Source organism: Gopherus evgoodei, chromosome 1, assembly GCF_007399415.2.
Source record: "Gopherus evgoodei ecotype Sinaloan lineage chromosome 1, rGopEvg1_v1.p, whole genome shotgun sequence".
Lineage (NCBI taxonomy): Eukaryota > Metazoa > Chordata > Testudines > Testudinidae > Gopherus > Gopherus evgoodei.
The window spans coordinates 286,829,999-286,854,486 of record NC_044322.1 but is presented as its reverse complement, the minus strand read 5'-3'; the positions used below and the strand labels follow the sequence as shown (position 1 = coordinate 286,854,486).

The window sequence follows — 24,488 nt, the reverse complement described above, 5'->3', positions numbered from 1 at the left end:
TTTCTTGTGCTTCCACCACACTATTCTCCGATTTACACTTTTCTTCGGGAATGTGCCTAGTTACATCCATTTGAGATGGAGATATGGATGTTGCAGTAGCTGCCAGGTCACCTGCACTCTGACTAACTGGAAGATCAGGCATCTCCTCACCACTCACATCCTCACTGGGGCCGGAAGGCTCACTGTGAACATTTGTGTCTATGTATCTCAGGAGAGCTCCTTCCTGCGTACATAGAAAAGCTTCCTTTGCTTGCTTGCTTTTTCTGAATGCTGCCCCAGAGGGGCGTTTTCTTCTTTCACTCATGACTGCTGTTCTGTGCCAGCTATAGTGGCTCTCAACACTCAATTGAAAGGGATAAATAAGCAGGCTGGTAGCAGGGCCTGAGTGAGGGAACATATCAGCATCTTCATGGCTGAACTGGCTCCTACTACTTCAGCTGACTGCCTGTTCTCCTCAAGTGGGTTCAGGGAAGCAGCAGGAAACAGGAAAACTCCCTGAGAAGCTGGTGTTAATCAGTCCAGGCTCCTGGCGGTGCTAGAGAGGTACATAAGACGCTCCACCTCTCTCTCCCTGCAGCTCCTGCTGCTTTCTATTATTCCCTCTCACCTTTTCTCCTGCCTGCCATGTCTCTTGTGCCCTCCTTCCTCCAGCCCAGCACCCCACAATCTCTGTGCATCTAGAGCAGAGAGAATACATATGCACCAGGAGCAGACACAATTTTCTACATCCTGGGTCCTAGTGTCCCCTTCCCAGAACCCCCAGTCTGGCACCTGAGGCAGCTGCCTCAGTTTGCCTTATGGTAAGGCCAGCCCTGCTATTGCAGATTCAGTTTGTCTCACCTCCAAGATCTGCCCCTATAGTTGGCTTTTTTCCTTTTTTTAAAGCAGATCTATTGCTGTTTATTTCCACGTCTATTGTTTTCTGTGTAGCTCAGTCCTCACACAGTAGTGAGACATAACTAAGGGAGGAGATGTAGGGAGTTGGCAGGCAGATGGCTCAGGAGGGCCAGAAGCACTGCTCATGTTGTATTCTTGAAAGTTGTTATACACCAACTCTGCTGAGCAAATCTTGTTTATATGCAGGAATTTTCACAGTTTTTATATTTACTATACTTCTGTTCAAGAAGTAATAACCCCACAGTAACAAGAAGCTTTAGGCAATCTGTTTAATGTACATTTATTTTACTATAGGAGGTTTAAATTAGAGATGGCTTTCAAATCCAAGGTTAGAAACTGAATCCAAATACAAGTTTCTCCACACTTTGGAAGAAAGGGAGTTTAAATCTGATTTTATGGTCCAAGCTCATCACTGGTATATACAGAGTGATATTTGTTCTTCTTCCTTCCTTCCCTCTCTGATGGCCCAGTTCTGCATCCCTTAATCATGTTTATTTACTCAATGTACAAGTACTAGAATTGGCCCCAAAGGAACAATTTTTTAAAGTTATGGTAGAATAAGATACTGCCCTAGTATTCAAACAGTGGAGTGAAGGAAAATCATGCAAAAAGATTTGGGGTTCTCCTGACTTGTACCAATTTTTTGATAATATATGCTCATTTGTGCACACTGGTTCATGTCATAGGCAAAGAAATAAAGAAATAAAAATGCTCCCCTGAAATAGGCTTTTAGGGCCTATGTGAATTCTTATACTTCAATAGGCATCGGTTGAAGCCCATTATGAGCACCATATACACTGGGTTTTCAAGGGCAAGAAATGTATGTGTTATATTCATACTACACAGCACACACAAGAATGCTTTAAAAAAAAAGAGGTACATTTTAACATCATGAATCAGCAGTATGCTTTTGACATGATAAACAATTTCAACACGTATTGGTGCCATGATTGTAGAGCACAGTTTTCTTGGAGGGGAGGAAAAACAAGTACTTTGTACGATTAGGTGATTCTAGTAAGGGACACACAAAATCTTGGTGTCCATGGTATAATGCAAAAGCAGTGAACAACACTTACTTGTCACTGCATATATCACATGAGGGATATGCCTATAATTTTTTTCTAATCTACTGGTCATTGAGATAAATAAAGATGGAAAGTTGATCTATTTATTTTATACAGTTTTCTTTAAGCCAAAAATGCAGAAAACAGTAATAAATATTTTAGTACCTGACTCAGACTGCCTGGAACAGAGTTTAATAAATTACATTTTATGCTGCAATCCAAGCATTAAACTGCCTGAGTTGTGATTAATAGAGTTGCATTCTAATGAAAGAAAAAAACAGCTCTAAAAGAAGAGAGTTGTGTTCTACATTGTTATGTCAATGGTATGACGATGGTACTCTGTGTGGTACGAATATTGTTACGATACAATAAAGCAGGAAGAAATGCTTTTCTGAAAGTACAGGTAAACTTATGCACCTTTCAGGGAATATAGTAATGATAATTATATGAATTATTACAAATGTAATAAAAATTGAGATGGGAACAAGTTTCATTAATACAATATTTATCTTCGAAAGAGCCCTCATTAAAGAGAAAGATATTAGTACATATATATAACTTAATGGATAGACCACAATATGACTATTACAAGTCATGAAACTTAAAATACCTGCAAGAAGGGCTGTTGTAGGTTATATCACATTTAACAATATTGAGAAAACCTGCATATTTCCCTTTAGTGAATCTCTGCTTCATTGGGGCTGCAGTCATCCTACAAGATCTTGCCCCATGTATGGTCATCGGTTCTGTTAATGTACCCAGTTCAGAGATTAGTTATTGTTTTAGTAATTGCTTGGTGATAACTAGTGTCATCTTCCATAAATCACAACAATAATGATATAATATTTTCCTATGCTCCACTATAGTTCAGAAATCTAGACCAGGGATGGCCAAACTGTGGCTCCGGAGCCACATGCGGCTCTTTAGAAGTTAATATGTGGGTCCTTCTATAGGCACTGACTCCAGGGCTGAAGCTACAAGTGCCAACTTTTCAATGTGCTGGAGGGTGCTCACTGCTCAACCCCTGGCTCTGCCACAGGCCCTGCCCCCACTACACCCCTTCTCGCCCCTTCCTCTGAGCCTGCCATGCCCTTACTCTTCCTCCTCCCCTCCACAGCCCCCTGCATGCCACGAAACAACACAACTGACGTGCAAGGAGGGAAGGAGAGGTGCTGACTGACAGGGCTGCCTGTGGGTGGGAGGTGCTGGGAGCAGGGGGAGCTGAGATGGGAGACGACTGACATATTAGTGTGGCTCTTTGGCAATGTAATTGGTAAATTCTGACTCCTTTTCAGGCTCAGATTGGCCACCCCTAGTCTAGATGAAACATGGGTAAGGATTCTTAGACGAAGTGATTGAAAAAATTCAGGATCTTGGCTACTGCTTAGGTACTGTAGACAGTAATGTAGTTCTGCCCAGACATAATAGAAAAACCACAGAACTGTGAATTCTTGCTAAATCAAATCAAGTTAAAAATAACTGGGGGGAGGATGGACCTAAAGTGACTAACTTCAGAAAACTCTTTGAAGTGTTTGTAATTTAATATTCATGACAGAAGCTTTTATGTCTTTTTTTATACCCTCAAACCATGCCTTCCCTTCACATGACTGTCCAAATAACATTTTTCCGTGTTTAATAGGATATGTATAAAAAAAGAGCATGATATTGCAGTTTGTACCTTTCCCCAAGAGACTGGCAACATAATTTCCAAGATACTGTTTCATTAGCAAAGAGTGAAGCTGAATACAAATTAAACTGAACAAGTGGATTTTATTAAACCCTGTATATTTCTCTCTGCATGTGACAGAGTTGCTTCCACCCTAACTTCATTCATTCCTTGGTGTCCAGTCAATAACAGACTCTCCAGGGAACATGGGCCCTCTGACTCCAGTTCCATTGAACATGATATAGATACAATCAGAAATCTCTCATGGGGTGAACTTTAGATTTTAAATATATTTTCAAATCCAAGTCCTAGCTGAATATTAATCAAGTCATCCTGCCACCTCTAGCTTTTCTTATTAGAAATATTTGACAGACAATTAAAAACAAGTCGGTAAAGGAAAATAATTATGCATTTCATCATAATTAACATACCTTGTTTAGTTAAAAATTACATTTTTGATTTGAAAGATGTCTTCTCTTGATAATCTACTTTTTGCAAACACAGATACATTAAGCTTGCCAAGCAACAGATAGATTAGTCACCATCTTTCCAATGCATGCTGCAAGAAAAATGAAAAATAAAGGAGCTAAAACATTTGACTTAGAAATATTGGTATTGACAACAATTAGCACTGAAACATAATGAGTTTTAATTGAAGCAATATAAATGACTTACTGCATTTTGCATATTAAGCCCTACTCTTTGTCTAGGCTTAGTGTCTTATACTTTCCTACAGATGAACATGTAAACTAAACAATAACGCTCAGAAAATATATTGTCTATCCATAGTACATAGGATTATTTCCCCTGCAATGTCATTTGTTTTTCATTTTAAAAAATTAAGAGGCTATTGTCAGAACAACAAGAACAGTATTTTAAAACCAGCTACATGTATATACCTTATATATTTTAAAATTACACATTGTACAATATATACATTGGGATTAGGCGTAACCTCTTAAACACTTTTGTAAAATAATGACATTCCCCAACCAAAAATGTTAACTAATTTCCTACCAACACAGTCATAAATATAAAGGAAATTGCCAGTTAATCAAATGTTAACATGCACACCAATTTCATCTCTCAGCTTTCCAAATAAACCACATAACATCACCAATACACTCAAATACAACTCGGCACTATTTCACCAATGTGGCTGAGGAGTTCTCAGCACAAATCTGAGAGGGAAGGTGTAAAGGGTGGCCTTAAGTCCCCTTTACGTACCCTAGTTCTGAACTACAGAGGAAGCTGGCTCATCCCCAGGACAGATTACAGCACTCAGACTTGGACACCATTTCAAAAAGGTGTAAGGGGACCCCAGCCATTCTCCTTTCCCCATGCCCAACCCCTATGCCAGCAGCCAGCGTGCACCATGGAGTAAGAGTTGTGATGACAGATCTATGTCATTTAAGGATTCCTTATGCAGAGGTAATTGTTCATTGGCTAGATCCATTCACATTTAGGGATGCTTTGTACTGCTAGTGTGGTGCTAATTCCAGCATAACAGAAAATCAGAGCCAACAGCACCACCAAAAGCTCAGTTTCAGTTCTAATGTAAAACCACCCACAGTACATACATCCAGGGTACGATTCACTGCTGCATTACTACACTTTCACACCTGTGTAACTCCTAAACCAGGACCCCAGTTTCTCATACTCACACTTAAATGTACAACCAAAACTCTGATTTCAACCAGATTAAGAAACATTCTCATTATAAGTCTGTAAAATGTTATTTGTACATAAGGGTGTGAGGCCAGAATTAATGTTATGGGTTTTGGTGTGATTGTGATGAACTGGAGAGATACAGTGATGTTCGTAAAGTTTACATGTGTATAGGCAGCTCAAGCTACGACAATCAGGACCTGAGAGTAGGGCTGGTCAGTGGGACTCCCTGCTAACTCCCTGGTCTGTTTGGTCTGTCCACCGCTCCAGCTATGGTGCTTAGCCCAGTTCCCCTAGTTCCATTTGCTGCCTAGTTCCATTTCAATTTTTTGCATATCCCCTCCATATCCCCCCCAAACTATTAAACATTAAAATTTGGTGGATAATGATGTAGAGATCATGGAAGCTATGCGGGCAGAGACTAGGGACCCAGGATGGTTATTGCATCTGGAAACTGGGCAGGCAATGTGACTGGGGAAGAGATGGTAGCTTATAAATCCACTTCACAACCCATCCCTTAGTTCCTTCACATGCTGTCTTCCTAATTCCCTAGCACTGATGTCTTCTCTACTTTCCTAACTATAGTCCTTGGGAGCCCCTACATCCTAGATTAGGGGCAGGCAACCTATGGCACATGTGCCGAAGGCAGCACACAAGCTGATTTTCTGTGGCTCTCACACTGCCCAGGTCCTGACCACTGGTCTGGGGCGCTCTGCATTTTAATTTAATTTTAAATGAATCTTCTTAAATATTTTAAAAACCTTATTTACTTTACATACAACAATACTTTAGTTATATATTATAGACTTATAGAAAGAGACCTTCTAAAAACGTTAAAAGGTATTACTGGCACGCGATACCTTAAATTAGAGTGAATAAACGAAGACTCAGCACACCACTTCTGAAAGGTTGCCGACTCCTGTCCTAGATGTTCATATGCATCTCCCATTGGCGAACATGGAACCCCCCCATCTGACCAATTAAATAAAGTTAATTATATTGTAAAATCTACCAGACCACAGAAGGTAAACAAGATGGAGAAGCTGGCCCATAGTGGTAATGCAAACTCCACTTCTCAGACAACTTTGGCAATTTCTACTTCCTCCAGAAAAATGAAGCAAAGAGGGGGTACAAGAGTGCTCTATAAATATACTGGTAGGTAAACATCAGGGAGAAAGAAGAGCTATTTAAGATCAACTATAATGTTGGCATAAGAACAAGTGGGTATAAACTAGCCATGAATAAGTTCAGACTAGAAATTAGAAGAAGGTTCCTAACCATCAGAGTAATGAGGTTCTGGAACAGCTTTCTAATAGCAGCTATAAGGGCAAACAACCTAACAAGTTTTCAAATCAGTTTGATAATGTATTAATGGGATTCAATAATGGAATTATATGTGATAGCAGGGACTGGATTTGATGACCCAGGAGATCCCTTCCAATCCTATGTTCTTATTGGTAATAGATTCCCATCATAGAAGGAGGCAGGAAGCCAGTGTTTCCTGAGAAATGGAGCTTTCTGTACATCTATGGACACATATTTTTCAACTTATGCTAGTAACATCAGTCCACAGGTAAGTAGTTTGTGGGGAAAATACTTCCCTAGGAAAAAACAAGGGGAACAGAAGATACTCAACACCACTTATAAGTTTTCCTCTTATTTACTAAATTTTAATGTTTATCTCTTCATGTTCCATTCCTCTCCTAATTTAGTTAGTGTGTGTGTGTGTGTGTGTGTGTGTGTGTGTGTGTGTGTGTGTGTGTGTGTGTGTGGTAAATGTTAATAGGATTTGTAACAAACTAACATGGTCATTGTGAGGCAATTTTCTTCTTTTGAAAGATATTTCTTTTATAACTGAGCTATAAAGGTTTGGGGCCTTTCCAAGTTTCGTTTGAACAGTCTATTAAGGACTATGAGCCCCCAGACAAAAACTGCCATCTGTCCTTTATTTTATTTTTTAGTAGCCACTAGTTCCAGAAGGCTTTGACAGAGAGGAATATATTTGTGTAGCATAAAACTTTTGCTTAACTGTTCAAAAATATTTTACATCTCATTTGCAGCATCTGTCCTCAAGGAGAAGGTGGATTTTAGCCAAACTATGCCTCCAAAATAGTAAGTTTTCTTTAAAATTAGTTACCCATCACATTAATTAAATAATTTGAACTCAATCCTTTGTTACAACATATTTCAGCAAGAGAAATAAAATATAAGCTGACAAATGAAACTGTCATTTTAAATTACTACTACTTTTATTCTACTGGGTGCCTGAAAGAAAAGAGTGTAGAGGTTTTTAATATTATTAATTATTATTATTATTATTATTATTATTATTATTAAGAGGAAATGAAGTGGAAAATGACATTGGAATCTCTTTCGAATGGCAATTGTCTTATTATTTTCAGTATCTGACACAGATAATCACATATCATGGAGCAGAAAATGAAGTCTTGCTGAATTTTGATAATTAGATCATTAGGACTCATTATGATCCTCCAATGTGACCTCTAATACAATTGATAACAAGTGTTATTATTTCATAGCTGTGTAAGTCTACAACTAGCAGTCATACATTTCTTAAGCATCACTTTGTTCTCTTTGATATGGCCACATTTTAAGGCCATATTAATATTCCTTAGTGTAAAAAGGGCCCAGATACAGAACATCAGAAACCCTTTTAAGGTTTAAGGAGGAGATCTTTTTGGAGAACAGCTGAATTAAATTTTTCTGAAGACCAACACAAATCAGAGGCCCTTGGTACCATTGTGCTATTTACTTATGCAATTAAAAACACATTAGCAGGAGCAAAATCTATACACCTTATTTATATTTGTAGCATTTGTTTATCTACTTCTCACCTGCTCAAGAAATGGAAAGCAATTTGCTTCTAGAAGTAGCCTATTGCCTTAAAAGACAATACCTTTTATATGTTCCTATACTAGTAATCAGGTACTACTGTTCAGCCTCCACTCTCTAACAGATCAATACCTCCACATTTCTAGCAGAAGCTGGGCTTTTTTAAAATTAGAAAAAGTAGGAGGTGTGTGCATCATAAGTATGAGAGAACTCTCTGAGATCCTGAAGGTAGTGACCATCACACCCATAAAAGAAACAAAATTCTAATCTTCTGGTGAGAAGTCCCCCACAGAGGTACAAACTAGTATAAGTTAAATGGTCTGGATAAATCTGTGCTTCCAGACCACATTATAAAGGAGGAAGGTATCAATGTGCACTGCAGCTTTCTACACAAGTAAAGGCAACCTAAAAGAGACAAGACATGTAATGGGAATTTAATACCAAAGTTTGGGTTCAATGCATAAAATCTGAATGGATATGAAATATTCCAGACTAAATCTAACATTTCTTTTTTATATTTTCAAAAGTTTAAATAGGAATTATCAAATATCGTACTACATTGGTATGGCAGAAGCATATAACTTCAACAATGATTTATAAACTACCTCCCCACTACACTCCAACACAAAGTTAAAAAAAAAATCTCACTGATGTCCACTCTCCAAGATCTCCAGTCAAAGAAGAAGTATATTAAAAAGGATAAAAATGAAAAGGCATATAAAAACAGCAACATATGAATTTCTGTATTGGTTCAGACCCAGGGCTGCCCAGAGCATTCAGAGGGTCTGGGGCAAAGCAATTTCGGGGGCCCCTTCCATTTAGGGTAGAACAGAAGAACAGCCATACTGGGTCAAACCAAAAGTCCATCCATCCCAATATCCTCTCTACCGACAATGGCGAATGCCAAGTGCCCCAGAGGGAGTAAACCTAACAGGTAATGATCAAATGATCTCTCTCCTGCCATCCATCTCCATCCTCTGACAAACAGAGGCTAGGGACACCTTTCCTTACCCATCCTGGCTAATCGCCATTAATGGACTTAACCTCCATGCATTTATCTGTTTCCTAGAGACTGGCTCCATGCGGTCCCTCACAAACCAGAGACAGTTACTGTGGGTTTGTCTTTAGTATAGCTTATGTACATACTCCACGAACTGAGCACTTGAGCTTGTTCCAGAATCTGGGATGAGCCTATGTTGTGAAAACTGAAATACTCAAAATAGCACATGCATGTGAATGGACACAAGGTGCTAAAATTAAATTAACCAAGGGGTTCTCAAACCCCTCAGAGAGTCACGAGGTTATTACTGGAGGTCACAAGCTGTCAGCCTACACCTCAAACCCTCCAGCATTTATAATAGAGCTTTGCCTCCAGCATTTATAATAGAGTTAACAATATAAAAAAATGTTTTTAATTTATAAGAGAGGGGGTCGCACTTAGAGGTTTGCTATGTGAAAGGGGTCAGCAGTATAAAATTTTGAGAACCACTGAATTAACCCCTCTGAAGCCTCAGGGAATTCAGGGTAGGGGGGTCTCCCTTGGTACGGTTGGGAAGGATATTGCTCTTCTCATGTGATCCCTCCCCCAGTGGCTAATTTTAAATGAAGCTACCCTCCCCTGACATGAATCTCCCTATGGCACTGAAATTAAATATAGACTATAATTTGGCATTTGAGAAGTGAAAGGGATGGTAGCCCAAATGGGAAAGCTAACAGCTTGGCTCTTCTGCAAGCCTCAAACTGCTGAATGAGCTTTAGGGTAGGGAAGGCTGTGCCTCCCAAACAGTCTGGCCTTGCCCCATATCCAACCCCCACCAACTTCCTGCCTCCCGACTGCCTGCCCCCCCTCAGAATCCCCGACCCATCCTGCTCCTTGTCCCCTCACCATCCCCCCAGAGACCCCACACCCCACCACCACCACTCTGGGACCCCACCCCTGCTCCCTGTCCTCTGACTGCCCCGACCCTTATCCACCCCCCCGCTGAGTCCTGACAGACCCCCGGAAGGCCCACAATCCAGCCCCCCCATTCCTTGTCCCCTGATCGCCCCCCCCAACCTCTGCCCCCTCCTTGTGCCCTGACTGTCTCTGGAACTCCCTGCCCCTTAACCAACGCCCCCAGCCCCAGCCCCTTGCCCCCAGCTCCCCCCTCACCTGGAGCCTCAGTGTATCCAGGAGCTTCCCTTGACAGTTGCAGCGTGGCTCCGGTGGGGCCTCTGAGGTCTGCCCCGCTCAGAGCTGCATGGTAAGGGGGCGGAGCTGTGAGCTCGAGGCTGAGCAGAGGGAACTGAGCTCAGCCTGGAGCTCGCAGCCCCACCCCCTGACCTCGCAGCTCTGAGCGGGGTGGAGCACAGAGGCCCCACCGGAGCCACACTGCCTCTGTCAAGAGAAGCTTCTGGATGCACTGGGGACAGGGGTCGGGTCAGATTGGGCTGGGGCTGGGGAGGGAGCCTCGGCCAGCTGCTTACCCTGACAGGCCGAGACAGCAACTAGTGGGGAAAATTTTATGGGGGTGAAGCTGGGAGTCAGAGGAGTAACCTCTGTGATCACTCCCCACGTGACCCCACCCCTAGCCTGGGACCCCCACACTCTCCCCATCCCATTCTATCTGGGGAGGGCCAGGGGAGGATGTCTCTGGCCTGGCTGGAGCTACTCTGGCAGGCTGGGCAGTGCAGCCACAGCCTGGTCCAGCGGGCCAGACCGTGCGGTGCAGCCGCAGCATGTTCCAGCGGGCTGGGCCAGGTGGAACAACTGCAGTATGATCCAGTGGGCTGGATGGCGCAGCCACAACCTACTCTTGGGGGCAGGGCTGAGCAGCATGGCTGCAGCCTGCGAGCCCCAGAGCTGCAGCTGCTTCGGAGGCTGTGGGAAGAGCAGTATGGCCAGAAACGGAGAGACTGTCCCCGCCTCTTCCCTTCTGGATCTGCTGGCTGTGCTGCCTCTCCTTGATTCCTCTGTTGGGGGGAGGGACTGTGTCCCACCTCTCCATCTCTGTACCTGTTCATAAGCCTACCCCCTTCTCTGGTGCTTCCCTTTTTTACTAAAAAATTTTGGCTTATAAACAAGTATATATGGTATGTCCCTCTTATTAGCTTTCTTCCTAAGATAAACAATTCCTCTCAATCTCTCTTTATATAAGAGTTTTTCCATGCCATTGAGCATTCTCATCATTCTTTTCTGAACTCTCCCTAATTCTGAAATAAACTTTTTGATATAGGGCAACCTGTATGTCACTCAATATACCAGATGAGGGTGCAATATTGATTTATATGAAGAGGTTATAATATTTAGTATATTATTCTCAATCTTATTTCTTATGCCTCTTGACATCTTGTTTTGCTTTTTTGACCACTGGTGCACATTCAGCAGAGATCTTCATTAAGCTGTCCATGATCACACCCAAGTCCCTTTCCTGAGTTGACACAGTTCATTTAGAACTCTGCATATATAACAGGAGTTGACATTTTTCGCTCTAATGTGCATTATTTGCATTTATCAAAACGGAACTTCGTTTGCAATCAGGTTGACCATTTACCTAGCTTGGTTAGGTCTCTCTGATGTTCATCACATGCCTCTCTCTCTTATTAAATCTTGTAATTAGTAGATAAAAAAGTCTCAGAAAAGATAAAAACTGTATATGCATAGGATAGTGAATAACCTTATGGATATTAGCACATTAAATACAATCAGAAGCATTAAAGATGTCAGAATCATTGACTTCTCTCTTTCTGTACTCTATAAAGAGAGATTCAAATGGCTCTCATCTGGGATGAAAGATCACCACAGGATAAAGATGGGGAGGAAAGGCAGGTGGTGTGCCCAGAACAGTAAGATAGTCTTTAACAGCTGTCTGCCACACACAAACAGCAAATATGAACAAAAGAATCATTGCCATTCTTTACCATGAAAGTAAAGGATTCACTAGCCACCACAAAATGAAGACAGATGATAAAACGAGACAATAAAGCAACTATGTTATTTTATAAGGATTAAATTCACTAAAGAGAGTGAACAGATTTACCTGACTCTTAAGAGAAACTTCTAGTAAAGCATTTATCAGCAGGTAAACATTTTCAAATCATCCTGTTTCCTATCTCATTAAATGCTCAGATTCCAGGTTAGGAGCTGTCCAGGGCGGATTAAAATCTTTTCTGCAGGTTAAAAATTTTAACAAAATTCAGCAAAATGTCTCTTTGAAAAACTAAAAGCTGGCTTTAATCTTGCAGGAAGTAGCGTAGGAAATTTAATTCTTAAGTAACAGTTATTTGAATCTAGACGTGATTTATCCCATTTCCTTAGGGGAATTGGTTATTTAAATAAATTTCAATTCTAGAGCTCAGAAGCATAAAACTCGCAGCTGCATATGTATGTTTTAGAGTCTGTTTTCTAAAGTTCAGGGACCCTCAAATATTAGAATGGTTAATAAAATTGGGTTCCATTCTTTCTCCCCAACATCAGAAATCTCTTCAGATTTCCATTTTCAGCATCAGCATGTGCAAATTCCCACTTCTCATTTAGTTATCAGTTTCATTCACTGTACTTGGAAGTTATTTGTTTTGTTTTAATTAATGTGGCAAACTTAGACAGTAATTCCTCAAGATCATTTGTTTTCTTTCTTTCTTTATTCTTTATTATTGTAGCATAGCTAACATAAATAGCAAAGACAACAAAGAGAGGAAAGGTAACTAACCTGGAGTAGAAAGCCAATATCAGATTTTACAGCTAAGTAGGAAAGACCAAACTTCTTAATTATTAATTTCTTCATTAAAAAAATAATCTAACAAAGGATATTTGAGTACTTAGAAATATTTGCTTGTACAATTATATAATAATGATCATTTTGTTATTCGGCACCATTTTGGGGTTCTTTGTAAAGTAAGATCATAAACTAATTTCCAGAATTATTCCCTTTCAGATAAAGATATAATCTGCTTAAAAAGGAATGTTGAAAGTAAAAAGAAGACCAGAGAACAGCCTGACAGGAAAGTAAAGAGAATAGGAGAGGAATGACAAGACAAAGAGGACAGGGAGAAAAGGAGAGCGGGAGGGAGGGAGGGGATGGGTTGAGGAGATTGGAGGGGTCTAAGGTTTTGTGGGACCATTGCACAAAAGACTTCCTGATGAGGAATTTAACCAATTAGTTTGATGCTTCCAAAAACGAGGACCATATATCTAGAGCCCTGCATGGATACCCAATTTACATCCACAGATGTATATATATGTAGTCTGGGAATGTGCCAGACTGAGGATATCATCATCGGCGATCCCTCAAGGTCGAGGATGATCTCTTTCACAGGTTTTATTTTTCAGGGGTCCCTTGGTGACTGATGAGTCCGGTTCTTGAGCCACAGGCTCATTCTCAGACATTGCAGGTGGTATTAGAAGACAGGGTTGGGCCGCGATTGCTGCGTGACTGTTCTCTTTCCTTTCTTTTCTGGAATTTTTCTATGATCAGGGCAAGGCGATTTTCCTCAAAAGTGGATATTCCGTCTCTGATAAGTCTTTGCAAGTTATCCCTGTCCTGGGCTACTGTCTCCCAGTGTGTGGTGTCAATGCCACAACTCTTGATGTTTATCTTGAGAGTGTCTTTAAAGTGTTTCTTTTGGCCTCCCCATTTCCTTTCTCCTTTGGTGAGTTGTACGCTTACCAAAACAACTGCTGTATGCCCATCAGGTATGCGCACACAGTGCCCTTTCCAACTCAGCTGGTGCTGGATAATCAAGGCCTCAACACTGAAGATGTTGGCCTCTGTGAAGACACTGACATTAGTGAGATGATCCTCCCAATTTAAGTTGAGGATCTTCCAAAGAAAGTGCTGGTGCTGGCGTTCCAGGTTTTTCAGGTGTTTTCATAGAGTCATAGACTTCAAGGTCAGAAGGGACCATTATGATCATCTAATCTGAACTCCTGCACAATGCAGGCCACAGAATCTCACCCACCCACTCCTGTTTCAAACTTGTGTCTGACCCAGTGAAGTCCTTAAATCATGGTTTAAAGACTTCAAGGTACAGAGACCCTTCTAGCAAGTGACCCATGCCCCACGCTGCAGAGGAAGGCGAAAAAGCCCCAGGGCTTCTGCCAATCTGCCCTGGAGGAAAATTCCTTCCCAATCCCAAATAAGGCGATCAGCTAAACCCTGAGCATGTGGGCAAGACTCACCAGCCAGACACCCAGGAAAGAATTCTCTTTAGTAACTCAGATTCCACCCCATCTAACATCCTATCACAAGCCATTGGGCATATTTTTCGCTAGTAGTCAACGACGAATTAATTGCCAAAATTTGGCTATCCCATACCCCCCCGCCCCCATAAACTTATCAAGCTTAGTCTTGAAGCCAGTTATGTGTTTTGCCCCCACTACTCCCCTTGCAAGGATGTTCCAGAACTTCACTCATCTAATGATCTATGGGTCACCCAAGTCTCACAGCTGAAAAGGAGAGTTGGGATCAACACCGCTTTACAAACTAAAAGTTTAGTATGTGTTCTGATGTTGGGACTGTTGAACACCTGGTAAGACAGTCTGCCAAAGCGAATTCTGTGCTGAATCTCAATGTCTATGTCTGCCCTCTGTAAGAGATGGCTGCCAAGATAGGCAAAGTATTCTACATTTTCCAGTTCTTCTTTATCTATATAGATCTTCCTTGCTGGGGACTGGCTGTTGGAGAATTTTTGTTTTGCTGATGTTCAGAGTTAGTCCTAGGCTTTTGTAAGCTTCCGAGAAGCAATTAAAGGCTGTTTGAAGATCCTCCTCTGAATGTGCAACTAAAGAACAATCATCTGCATACTGGAGTTCAGTTATTGTTGCCCATATACTTTAGTTCTGGCACAGAAACAAGAAAGTTTGAAGAGGTTGCCATCAATCCGATATTGGATGCCAATGCCCTGTGGTAGATGATCTTTGGTTACTGTTTTCATACTTGCTAAGACAATGGTGAAAAGGGCTGGTGTCAGTACACAACCTTGTTTTATGCCAGTTCAGATGACAAAGGGTTCAGAGTTAGAGCCACTGCACAGGATATAGGCAGTCACCTGGTCATGGAGGAGTCTTACAATGGTGATAAATTTACTTGGGCAACCAAACTTTGACATGATTTTCCACAGAACCTCACAGTTGACAGAGTCAAAGGCTTTGGTCAGATCGATAAAGGCCATATGCAGCTCCTAGTGTTGTTCTTGACATTTTTCCTGGATCTGCCTGGCTACGAATATCATATTGGTTGTGCCTCGTGATGGTGTGAAGCCACACTAGGACTCTGGAAGACTTCCTCTGTAAGAGGAAGCAGGTGATTCAGTAAGAAGGAGATTCCATAAGAATGGAGACAAGAACAATGCCTCGATAGTTACTACAGTAGGCCCTGTCTCCCTTTTTGAAAATGGTTATGATGTTAACATTACGTAAGTCATTAGGGATTTCTTTGGTGTGCCAGATTTTGAGGAGCAGCAAGTGAAGCTTGTTAGTCAGTGTTTCTCCCCCAACTTTCAGTACTTCAGCTGGTATGCCATCAGGACCTGGTGCTTTATTGTTCTTCATTTGTTTAATTGCTTTGCAGACCTCCTCAAGTGTTGGTGAGTTGGCAAAAGTTTCCCAGATTGGGTGCTGAGAGATGGAGTTGATGGTGTCGTCATTCACAGTTGATTCTCAATTTAGAAGCTTTTGATAGTGTTTCTTCCAGCGCTCTTTGATGGATTCATTATCTTTAAGAAGGGTACTGCCAACTTTGTATCTCAGAGGTGTAAGGTCACATGAGCTTGGTCCGTACAGGGTCTTTGTCTCACAAAAAAATCTCCGCATATCATGTCTATCAGTGAATGTTTGGATTTCTTTGCTTTGTCCTCCCACCATTTGGTTTTGATTGCACGGCTCCTCCTTTGAACTTCAGCTTTGAGCTGATGGAAAGAGCTCTGCTTCTGACTGGCTAGTGGTTGGTTTTGACAGTCACAGAAAGCTTTTCTCTTATGGTCCAAAAAGGCTGTAATCTCAATGTTGTTGTTATCAAATCAGTCCTGATGGCGACAGTTAGCAAGGCCAATAGATTCCTCATAAACCTCATGGATGGTCTGTTTTAGAGATTCCCAGTCTTCTTCAACACTGATGTTGTCATTTCCAGGTGTGCATATGTCCAGTTTTTTCGCCAAGGAGTGTTTGTAAGTTCTCTTGGTGTGCTGAGGATTGAAGACTTTGGAAGTTGTTTTGCTATCTGTATGCTCTGGATTACTTTCTATGTTTCAGTGCAATCCTGATGGACATGACTGACCTCACCAGGTGATGGTCAGTCCAGCAATCATCGGCTCCTCTCATGACACAGGTGATTTGGACATCTTAGATCCTATGTTCTTACAATGACATAGCCTAGGAGGTGCACAGTTATGAGCATGGGTATTGCCAAGTTGTTTTGTACTTGTTGCTTTGTCTGAAGATTGAGTTTCTCATCACAAAGTCATGCTCTGCACATTTGCTGAGTAGAAGGATGCCATTGGAATTGTTTTCTCCCACTACTTCCTTCCCACTGGTGCTACTCTATATGTTAGAATCTCAGCCAACTCTTGAGTTAAAGTCCCCTAAAAGGATTATATTATCTGTTTTTGGAATGGATGGCAAAATGTTATCATGGTCAGCGTAGAAGGATTCTTTCTGTCCTTCAGTGTCAAGAGTTGGTGCATATATACTGATGATAGTGGCAAATGAATTATTGACCAACTGGATGCAGAGAGTCATAAGGCGCTCATTGATGTCAATGGGGAGCTCAGGCAGGCAGTTGACTAGAAGCTAACACCATGTATTTACCTATCACTTGCTGGTTTTCCTTTCCAGAAGAAACTGTAACTGCCACCCTCTTCCCTCATGTGGCCTTCATCTGCACATCTTGTTTCACTGAGAGCAGTGATGTTGATGTTGTACCTCAAGAATTCTAGGGCAACAATTGCTGTTCTGCAGTAGAGACTTTCACTTTTTGGTTTGTCTAATAGGGTACAGACATTCCAAGTTGCAAGAAACATTTTTGTTTTTCAACTGAGTTAGGAGTGATACCTCTGGGCACGGTTATCCAATCAGGTATGGTGGGGTACCTTTTCTATCTCCTTCCCCGCATGGGATGAGCAGAAGGGTTCCTAAAAAGGCCTGCTCAGTCATGACTGCTGCTGCTGAAAATGCCCTGCTATCCCAGTTCAGGAGCACATGATGACTGTCTTGTGGTCACCACCTCTGTGTGGGTCTGTGATTAGGGGCTCCTGGTGATCACTTTACTTATCCCTGCTGCCACTCACCCATTTGCCGCAGGACTTTTATGGGTAGAGGTGGGGAAAAAGTTCTTCCTGTGAAAGAAGCCTGCACATGAGTAGCTTAATGTGGGGGAGCTGATGCGCACCAACAGCCATACAAATCTTGGCAGAAGAGGCATCTATGTCCAGTGGCAATGAAGTCCAAGATGACTGGGGGTTTCTCCTCCATTGCAGCCTTCATCTGCCTTCACAGACATTGAGAGGTGATCCTATTCCATCTACCTGTTCTGCTGTTGAAGGCTTTTATTGGGTTGTGTTGTGCTGGGCTGCACTTTGTCTGGTACTTGGCCTTTGACCTTACCACCACGGGTAACCCTACCAGGAGTATAGGACTCCAACCAGCATCTCTCTTAGGGTCTTAAGTATACGTTGACTTCTCCACCATGTCAAGGTTGCAGACCAAGTTGAAGTAGGTAAAAATCTCTTGAATCTGGGCTTGTTGCCCAGGCCCCACAAAATAAGGCTTTAAAACGTTAATTCAGGGTTGGAGAAGAAAGGGGAACATAAACTAGCAAAGATCTAAAGGCAAACAGAAGTCTCAGGAGGACCATCATCTTTAAGATATTAACTCAGTTCCAAAATGATCAAGAATGGTCTGCCATCTATGTGAATCCAAAGCTATCTGGGGAATCTGGGTGATAAGGTGGATTTTAAACAAAACAAAAGAGACATGGGTCAGACAACACTTGTCAATTTATCAATATGTTGTCCTAGTATCAAGCCACCTGGCTGGACTATTTTATATCCTATCGGACAAAGCTGTCAAGTATCTTCTGCCTTTTCTCACCTTGTATTTGTGCGGCTGGCAGCAGGCAGAAATCAGATACCAGGAAGTCCTCTTTCCTAAGAGCATGCTGAACAAATACTTTCTAATAAACCTGTCAAAGGCTTTTTATGAATCCAATGACAAAATATCATCAATATTTTAGGCGGAATAAGCACCTGATTTTGACAATAGCTTCTCCAGTTGTATGTGTTAGCATAGGTTGTCAGAACAAAATATCATTGTTGACTTCATTATTCAGCTCGTATCTGACAAACAACAAAAGATTAGCTAAATTCACAATATCAGTTCATCCACTTTCAGTGCATAGTAACGACTCTTTTGTACTCTTGATAATAATTGCTCCTTTTCATTTGAGGCCATATCTGTGATTCTACGATGAATAGTGTTATTTGAGAGGGGGACACAATCTATAGCTTTGCTAGCCATGTCTCCAGTCATCACTTGCACCATTACCTTGGCTGCAAGTTTTACTAATGTCTCGCCAATCACTTCAGTAGCCCCAGACTTTGCAATTAAGTAAACCACACTCTATGAAACTTCCAAAGCTTTCATATTTTCACCTCCTGTCACATTACAAATTGTTTTCTGGGACTTTTGGAGATCTTTGCGCCTACTTTCAAAGAATTCTACAGGTTTTCCCTCGTATTCTTTATGTTTGCTATTGAAATGGCATTTTATGTTGGATGGTTTCATGCTTTCATTTGTGAGAGTCTCATCACAAATCACACCTAGTGGAACAGGCTCCACCTCATTGCCAGTCCACGAAAATCCCAGTTAAAGATATTCTTCAACATATTTGCAGGCTTTTTTCATTTTCTTTGCAGCTGATACATTCAATAAACTTACAGATGGTTCACACGGTTCACTAATTTTGTCATCACAATTGTCTGATGTAGCCATATCACTTCATTTTTCAGCATAATTATCACTAACATTCGTATTTCCTTCATAATTTTCTTCTGTATGTTTCAAACTTCCCATTTTTAGCCAGTGATCTATTGTAAATGGGTTTAACAAAAACAAAAAGAGAGAAATTTTGTATATTAATACACACCAAGTATGTACTTGCTGCGATCTTTAGATTACTACGAGTAGTTATTCATTTTTATCATTTATCCATCAGTATGACTTCTGTGCATGCCACAAAGGCAAGTGTATTGCCTGAGCCACGGTAACACTCATGCATGGTTTGCATCGGCTTTGCTGTGCTATAACATGTTACTGATTTCATTATCATATTAGTTACAATGTAAACCTGTGTGTATTTCTACTGTACAAGTGTACACCATTCTTATATATTAAATTTTAGTGAATTGTTTTCTGCTGCTAAAAAAAACTATGATAAAGTAAAATAAATTCTGACGCGTACCGCTTGAAACCCTTTCACGTACCACCAGGGGTATGCGTACCACGCTTTGGGAAACACTGAGATAGATTAAAGAGGTAATCTTCACTGATTCACTGTATAGATATGTAACAAAGTTTTCAGTACTGTATATTTTGTATTAAAGGAATTTATTCTGTTCAAGAGAAAAAATATACTTGCATTTAAAAATACCAAAGCGTCTGGGCTGATTTTCAAAGGCATTGATTACCTACAATTCCAGGTGACTGTCAATAAGAATTGTGGGCTCTGAGTGTTCCTAAAAATCAGACTACTTTTTAGGTGCCTAAAAATTGATTTGAATGCCTAACTTGGAAATCTGAGAAGTAGGAAACAAACATAATAAACTTATGAAGGAAGACTAAATTGGGTAACCGGTATCATATAGAAATGTGTTAAAATCTTGGGAATAACAGACTGATTACTGCATGGCCTTTGCAAGATCTCACATTAAGCCTTGTTATCACAAGCCACTTTTCATAACTCTATGCCAGAGTTAACTCATGGTGACATGTGGTGGTAATATTGTTGCATTAGCAGCTGATATTTGCGCAGTTCATGAGTATTGCATTTTCTGAGTCATTAGTAATATTTTTAAGAGGGCCTTGGCAGACCTGTTAAAAATGTTGCTTTGTCTAGAAAGCTACTGATTTTTAACATCCCCTGCTGGGCTCCCAAGCAGCTGCAACATTATCCAATAGGGAGAAGTATTCTATGCTGTCCTGAATGACTCTAACCAGAGTTTTTGCCTAGAATATACCCCTCAACCTGCAGTGGCTATGGAGAGTGGGCTAGAAAGACACTGGGCTGAGTAATGTAGGGGTCGCTCAAGCCATGTTACTACAGCTGTGGGAGGCTGGTGGCTTTGCTCTAGAACACGTTGGACAAAAACTCATGAGGAAGGGACAGAGGAAACTCAAAGTGGGAGATGTGGGGAACTCAAGATTGTGAGAGGAAAGAACAGAGTGACACAGATGGGGGGGTAGGGAAATTGTGAGTGTTGCAAAAAAAGGGATGAAGAGGGGAATAGGGAACCAAAGAGAGAGGGGAAGATGTGGGGGAAATTTGGGAAGCAATCTTGAAGAGGAATGGGGACAAATTCAAGGGTAGGGGGGATGATGGATTTAACAGAAAATATATTGATTTGTGAGGAAGAAGGAGCAAGTAATTGAAGAATATGATTGTTGGAAGTTTTATGTAAACAAAGTAATGTGTATATGCAAATCAGAGTTACATTATTGGTATACAATCTACAGCTTTCCAATAGCCTCATCAGTTATATCTTGATAACATTTTCACTCTCTTCAAGCTTCGTTCAGCAGCTGGACTCCCCTAGTGACTTTCCTTCTGTAGCCATAGGAGGCATTGTGCCCACTTCAGACATAATATCTCCTCACTGTTTCCATTCTGTGTCAATATCTTAATGGTCAAATAAACCCTGCAGTACTATTAAAATCACTGAACTTTAGGTGTTTCCTTTTGTTACAGACTGTTACAGTGCAGGGATGTTTTACCTTCCTGTGTTGTATATACAGTATTCCTTCACTAAAATAATCTCCTAAATTCAAGACAATGTTTTTCTTCTATTTTACAGAAGAATATATAAAATTCCATGTCCCTTTTCAGTAATTTTCAAATGTTATAAGCAACCAAAGTGAGTTTTTCAGAAAGAACAACATTAAAAGAAAAGGTTATTAAGAAACAAATCACGTACTCTCCAACCAGTAAAAATAAAACTATCAGTAGATTATTCACATAAAAATACATGTGATTTGCTTAGAAACTTGCAACTCCTGCTGGGACAGAGATAATGCCACTTTTTCGTGTGATCTTTAATTACAGTCATTCCCTTCCTTTCACTGAAAATAATTGAAAAGTAAATCGTAAATGTGAAACATGTACCTTTATACAAAGGTAATTTTAAAATGTCTCCTAATTGATCTTTCATGTGGTACTTTCAATTTTAGTTTATAGCCCTAGCCATTTCAGATAATTTATACAGATTTGGAAAAATCTCATTCAACTAGTCTGAAAGGGGAATAAAAATTCAACTGTACAAATCTTTAAAAAAAAAAAAAGAAGGACCTCCAACACTTATAACTTGAAGGTGCCTCAGTAAGTAATAAATGAGAAAGGTTTTTTTGCATATTCCAGCTGAAAGAGATGTTGTTTCCTGTGTTTAGTATTTGTGATCTTACAACACAGAACTAATTTAAATATCTAAAAACTAAATTAATAGAATGAATTAACTAACTTCACTCCATTTAATATATTCAATTTTCTATATTTACTTTTATTTAATTGAAATTACTTTAGAGTGTAATCAACAGAAGAAAATGTCAGCTTCTAGCTCATTCATGTTACTTGGAACATTTTAGCTCTGCTTTGGTGGAGTCTATATATGATTTAGACACACACAATTTAGTATAAATGCTTTTCTTCTTACCACATAATGTGACTAGATTGTAAATGTACTAGTGCTATTTAGTGGCCAGCCAGAAGATAAAGTCCTAGTAGTACTAAACATGATTTTTTTTTCTCCTTTAGCTTAGTTTATAGAGGTCCATGTTTTGTAGCCAAAGGTCCTAGGGTGAAAGCCTGACCCAATTAAGTCAATGGAATTTTTACCACTGACTTCAATAGAGTCAAGATTTCTGACCTAGGGTTACCAGGAGTCCTGTTTTTAGACAGATTGTCCTACTTTTCAGTAAGCTATTTTAGACCTGCTCCATGCAGACAGAGCCCCATGGACCTCAGTGTGGTTGCACACAATGTTCCCTCTAATTTTTGACAGGCCATGTGCACAAAAAAATTCTTCTGTGCAAATTTTTGAAGCAGAGTTCAAATTTGTGTGCCATGAGGCAAATGCGCCCAAGCGAGAAAAATGCTTATACATTTAAAAAGTTTTTATTTGCAATTCGTGATAATAGTTTTACACTATGTTATTTTACAAATGTCATTTTTAAATACTTAGAAAAAGGAAATTTAACTATTCTTCATGAAGCAGAAGTTAGTTTTAAGCATTACGCTTTATGATCTTTTTATAGACAATCATGGGCATATATCAAGCACATATTAATCATTATCATTATCAGTCCATAGACTTCTACCCATTGCATTCCACTTTCACTTTTCATTCTATACACATCCAAAAAGATTTTGATAAACATATAATAAAGACAATTTAATAAGTATACCATTATGTCAATTTATATGGGTTTTCATATAGAAACATCATAAGTTAAAAAGAAAAAACAAGTTTGTGTTTTAAATTTAAAATTTTCCTTAAAACATCAATAAATGATTATCAGCCAAGCATAAGATATGTAATTACAAATTAATTTCCTTATTGGTCGAAATGCCAAAGACTACTAAACTAACCTTACTGTTTTTCCCTGTGATCTTTTTCATTTGCCCATTCAATAAAACTCTGTTCAGATCTACCAATCCTCCATCCAGCTGGTAACTCTTAATACACATCAGCATGTCCAAATGATCTACTTGTAAACGATTCTGTAGTTTGTTTTTTTAGAGAGTTCATTAAGCTAAAGCCACACTCACAGTCTGCACTTGATGCGAGGAATGTTCCTCCAATATCCATCAACTTTGCAAGATCCTGAAACAGTTAATTCTGGTGAGAAAATTTCACCATATCCAGGAAACTTAAAACCAATTGGCTTTTGATTCTTTCAGCTACTGCAAACTTGAAGCCTTTGTACTGACTGACTATAACAATCTCTTCAGCAAGAAAGTATTTCTATTTTGAACATACGGATTTGACCTGATGAATTCCAAAATTGAAGTCACCCTTAACTACTGCTGCACAATCAAAAGCGGACCACTCCTGGACTTCATCCTCTGGAGACCTGTCTGCCAAATATGCGCACAAGACCTTTATTAAATTTATTATGGAACTGGCATCAATTTCATTATTTTCTTGAGAGCTCATATCTAAGAGAGCTTTAAACTTTGTCACTCCATAAGACTGACTCTCCAAGGTGCTGTCTTCTGATCTTGTTCAGTTTACCTCAGGCAAGGTGAAATGCTTCAAGAGGTGTAAGGCCCCATTTCTGAAGCAGCGTGGATAGTGAAACAAGCTCTAACAAAACATCATTCAAAACTTCTAATGTTATTTGGTATTCCATGGTATTCAGCTTTTTGTGGCAGTATTTAGAAACTGGAGCAGTATCTTTGTCATGCTCAAAATATTCCAGAAGAGGATTATAGTTGCGAATAATTGCTTGAAGTGCAAAGTGCCTAGATAACCAGTGCACTTCACTGAGTGGCCTAAAAGCCACTGACTCACATTCAGAAGCATCCACTATTTCCTGAAATTTGCATTTTCTCTTGAATGACTGACAGAACACCGTGTACACAGTTCTCATTAAGGTTTCAATGTCTCTTATCAGCTTGACCTCTTTTCATGCATCAGAAATCCCCAAGTCTTCCTGGTGTGCAACCCAATGTTGCTGGACTAACTGTGGAATATCACGTTTCAGCTGATCCACCATGCCATTGAGTTTGCCCACACCATCAAATGTAAACATCACCATTTTCATTAGATCAGGTTGGTGTTTTTTATAAAACTCTTTGATTGCAGACACTATTGAAACAGCATCACATTCTTGCAATCGTAATAGTCCACCAAACAAAGTTTTATAGTCTGCAAAATTTATGGAGCTATATTTAAAGTAGAGTATCAAGTTCCTGTTAATGGCTATATCAGTGCTTTCATCAACAGCTAGAGTATGAAACATTGCCGATGCTATTTCATGCATGAGGTCATTTTGGACAATGCAGTTGATATTTTCAAGAAATTCAAAAGCATAATTTTTACTGCTTCAGTTCACTGGTATGCACACATACTTTTCCATATGGTCATTAATATCGTGA

The 24,488-nt window shown here is 40.1% G+C and overlaps 1 long non-coding RNA gene across 1 annotated transcript in view; it reads right to left on the bottom strand.

Moving 5' to 3' along the window:
* Window positions 1-24,488, bottom strand: part of LOC115644367 — an 83,081-nt gene that overhangs the window by 24,556 nt on the left and 34,037 nt on the right. The window contains exon 2 of the long non-coding RNA XR_003998484.1: window positions 4,059-4,186. This is a non-coding gene — a long non-coding RNA (uncharacterized LOC115644367). The remainder of the gene's footprint in view (window positions 1-4,058; window positions 4,187-24,488) is intronic.